Here is a 4,846-nt window from a genome sequence, read left to right on the forward strand (position 1 = left end):
GCATCTTGTGCAGCAATTAACCACTAGGAAGAATGTATGCAATGTGTTAATTATTGAAATTGCCCTACCAATTTGATTTGAAAGTGTCTCATTGCTATTTGTTTCTCAATAAAATTATGGAAAAAAGTTTTTGTATTGTTGAGACAGTGTCAATATACAATTCAACCTGGTCTTGAGCTCACTTTGCCCAGGCCGTTCCTGAACTTCCAGCAGTACTCCTATATCAGCCTTCCACATGTTGAGCATGTGCTACCCCACCCAGAATTAGTGTCTTTTAAAAAATGATTTAAGTCATTTTAATGTAAACTTCTCGTCTAAATTATTTTGAGTAAACATTCCTAAAAATTTTGCAGCTCAAATTTTACAGACATTAATAATAAAATTGTCTATAACCATATTCTATGTTTTGGTATAAATGCACAGAATAATTCCATATGTTGTATACTGTATCTGTATGTTGAAAATTGAATGAATGGTTCCTGAATTGTATACTTTAACAATGATAGGATAACTTTTTATCATTGTTCTCTGATACTTGAAGCAGTCTCTGACAATAAAAGAAATCAAAAATATTTCATAAAAGCCTGTGAAGAAATTAATAATCTCATCAGTTGCCATTTTCCCTACTGAACTTTCTAATAAGTTCATATATCAAAGTTATCATCATATATGTTAATTATATTGTCACTGTGAGCTGCTCTGTATCTATGTATCTAAATATTCTTTATAGTCATTGTTAATAAATTTAGTTTTACATGAACGTAAACTCCAAGATACCAAGACAATGGATGAAAGTATTGGATAATTTCCCCCTTTTTTCATATATTTTCAGAGACATGAATTTAATTTGAATTTTAATTTTGCTAACATATCCAAGTTTGATTTTTATGTATTAAGTATGTACTTTATTAAGCATATTAATGACAGTAGAACATTTAGAAGGGAATTAGAGCATACAATAAGAGGCTGAACATTCTTGCCAAGGAAGTGTCACCTAGTCATGCTATCTAGTCACACAATAATGTAACTAATTCAGCACACGTCTTTACCTTAGTAAATTAAACTTAACCCAGGATATAAATATCCAGGTTTTAAATTTAGAAGATAGATTTTGTGTCTGATAATATTAGCTCCATTTTCAATGGTGGATGTGACCTGGTGAACATGCAAAAAGGCACCTGAAAGATGTGAATATTCTTTGTGCAATAGGAACTATAAAAATGTTGAAAGTACATCATAGAGACAAAGCAGTGTTTTCATACTATGCAGCATTCAGTGGATTAGGACAGGCTTGGAAACACACAAAACATTCTCCCAGGTAATACATATTACCAAGGGAAACTTGTCAGATCTGAGTAGAATAGATAAAAGGTCAGAATTCTTGATTATAATACACATCATTATTGATATATCGTGTAGATCATATGGGGTGGTAAAATACAGTGTAAAGTATAGAGAAGAACTTTTATGATTTTTATTTTTAATTTTTTTTAAGGAATACAAAATAGTAATTTAAAAAACAGCACTAGAAATGATACAAAATTTCAATGAACAAAGTAATAAATATTCAACAATGACTGCCGTATTGCATGGTGTTATCTTCAAATTAGTTATTTAGAGTACTAGATATAAACATGTAAAATTGGTTTTAAAAATAACAAGAAAGATATAAGAAATTAAAAAGGAAAAAAAATAATGGAAAGAAAAAAATTTAAGCATTAACTTCTTTCAAAAGACCAGCAGAAATTGGCAGTACAATTACTGAAATTACCCTGATTGTATACATAATGTATACTATACCTTCTTTCTTTTGTCTTTTACCTCATCCCAGGTTTATCCTTCCCACTGAAGAAATTCTTTCCCTTTCACAGTATCTATTGTGACTTTCAGATTTTATTTATATTTTCAGGTTCTTAACACTAGAAAACATAATGCAATGTTTGCTCATGCGGATAGGATTTACTGTACTTACCAGTACCATCTCTAGTTGTATCTGTTTACCTACAAAAGCCTCAAATTCATCTTTTTCTGTAGCTGAGTAATACTCCATTGTGTAAAAATACCATACATTTTTTATCCATTCCTCATGATGTGCATTTGGGTTGTTTCCAAGATTCATCTATGACAAACTGTGCTGCCATAAACACAGGTGTGCATATATTGCTGTAGTATGATGATTTCAGTTCTTTTGGAAAAAACACCTAGGAATGGAATAGCTGGCTTGAATGGGACCTCCATTTCTAGCTAATTGAGGAATCTCTGTACTGATTTCTTTAATGGTTGTGCCAGCCTGCACTCCCATCAAGAGTGGAAAAGGTTCCTTATTCCTCAAAGCCCCTACAGAATTTGTTATTTGATGACTCCTCTTTTCTTTTTTTAAAATGTATTTCAGTACAGAGTCTACAGGGTCTCACTATGTAGATCAGACTCATAGTGACTCTCCTGTTTCAGCATCCCAAGCACTGGGATTACAGGCACGTGCCACCATGCCCAGTCTCAATCACCATTGCCGTGTGCCCCAGGTGTGGGGCTGGCACAGCACGCCGGGGACTGAACCCTGGCCACTGCACTCTGCCTAAAGTGGTGCTTTAGTCCACTGAGCTATCTGGCAGGCCCTTGCTTGTTGACTTCTAAATGATACTCATTCTATCTCAGGTGAGATGGTATCTCAGTGTTTTTTAATTTGCATCTCTTGAATGACCGATGATGTTGAACATTTTATTATATGTTTATTTGCCATTTATATCTCTTCATTTGTGAAATGCATTTTCATTTCTGATGCCCAGGTTTGGATTGGGTCTTTGAATTTTGTAGGCCTGATTTTTTCTTTTTAATTCTTTACATGTTCTAGTTAGGAGTCCTTTGTTTGAAGGACAGTCCACTATAATTTTTCCCAATTTGTGGGTATTCTTTTTATTCTATAGGTAGTTTCTTTTGATATGCAAAAACTTTTAGAAAAGATGAGATTCCAAATGTTGATTCTTTGAAGTATTTCCTGTGCAGTTTTATTTCTGTTCATAAACTCTCTACTTACCTCTATATCCTTAAGATTTCTATGCACTTTCTCTTCTCTTCCAGAAGATTGAGTGTTTCAGTTTTAATATTTAAATCTTTGATCAAATTTAACTGTAAGTTTTTGCGTGGTGATAGGCCTGAGTCTATTTTAAGCCTTTGGCATGTGGAAAGCAATTTTTCCAGCATGATTTATTACAGAGACTATCTTTCTTCCAGTGAATATGTTGGGACTTTTGTCAGAGATAAGGTACCTGAGTGTGTTTATAGTCGAGTCTGCATCTTCTACTCTGTTCCATTGATCCTCAGATCTGTTTTATATATATTCATATGCATGATTTATACTTTTGAGAAAGTTTTATTTCAGTGTGTTTATATTCTATTTAAAATATAAAGATACATTGTAGAGTAAAATTATTTGATAAAAAATAATTAATAAATTACTATTCAATAAATGCAACCATGATTCAAACAGTAACACAAATTTCTGATTGGGTGAAGTAGTTATTACCATAAACATTTTAAATAATTATGGCACATATTAAGGCTTTCTAATTCTGGAACTGGATTACACTTAAGTCATGTTGCAACAGCTTATAATGTCGATCTTACAATTCCTTTATCACTGTTGAGACATGTTTATCTCACATTTTTTCTGAAAATGTATATTCATACATTATTCTTCAAATTGTTTTAGGTAATTAATGGGTAAAAATATTGAAAGACTATTGTTGAAATACTCAAGCTGTAAAGGCGTAAAATGGGCAATGGTGTAATGAAATAGAGCTGATGGATTTATTTCAGTATTTTAGGAAAAACTAAGAAATAAATTCTAGAAATAAATTGGTGCTGAGCAAAAGTTGAGCATGATAAATAAAATTATATTTTGAGTTTTAGTAAAAAAGAACATCAATAGATTGTAGTGTTTTATGAAAAGAAAATTTTAAATTTTGTTTTTTATTTAAATTTGGAAGAAATCATTTTAAAATGTTGAAGGACATGAATCAGTGAGGTCTAATATTTAAAGACTCATCTAGTAATTACATATTGCAGTGAATAAAAATGAAATTTTCTGCCTTCATCAACTCAAATGTGTAGGTTGAATCATGTAAATATTTAATTCATAGGAACCTCTACTACTGGAAACTAACCTAAAATCTCTCTAATTTATGTTTTCTGTTTACTTGGTTCAATTGAATTTTGATAAAATAGTAAGTATCCAGAACTAGCACTTTTCCTAAACCATCAATATGTAAATTCACATTTCCCATTTATGCTCATATATGTGGTTATTAAGGTAACCCCACTAGTGCATATACACACACCCAGCCACATGTCCCCCCATACACACACACACACTCACACACATCTCTCCAAATTCTGCCTTGACAAAAAATATCATCTTAACATCTACTAAGTAATGAACTGCTTGCAAAAGAAAAATACATGCATATAGCACCATGCTACCCTCAAGTTGTTCACAGAGTATTAGGAAAGATAGTAGAGAAGGCAATAGGAAGTAGTATGAAGAGAATGTGATTGAGTAGCCTGTGGTATACAGTTGCAGGAAGTGCTGGGGTACCACTAAAGGAAAATTTTAGAGATAAAATGAAATTAAATGAAATTTTCCTATGCAAACTCAATAAGAGATTTGCCAAGGAAAGAAACATAGAGTGAACAAAAGTGCCAAGACATATTTACACAATCTAGGGCCAGCCAAATAGTTCAGGGGATTAAAGTGTCTGCTTAGGCCAGGGTTTGATCCCTGGTGTGCCATGCCAGCCCCGCCCACTGGGCGCGTTGATAAGGTGATTGATACTGGGTGTGGTGGCGC

The sequence above is a fragment of the Octodon degus genome, unplaced genomic scaffold (assembly GCF_000260255.1).
Source record: "Octodon degus isolate 3935 unplaced genomic scaffold, OctDeg1.0 scaffold00004, whole genome shotgun sequence".
Classification (NCBI taxonomy): domain Eukaryota; kingdom Metazoa; phylum Chordata; class Mammalia; order Rodentia; family Octodontidae; genus Octodon; species Octodon degus.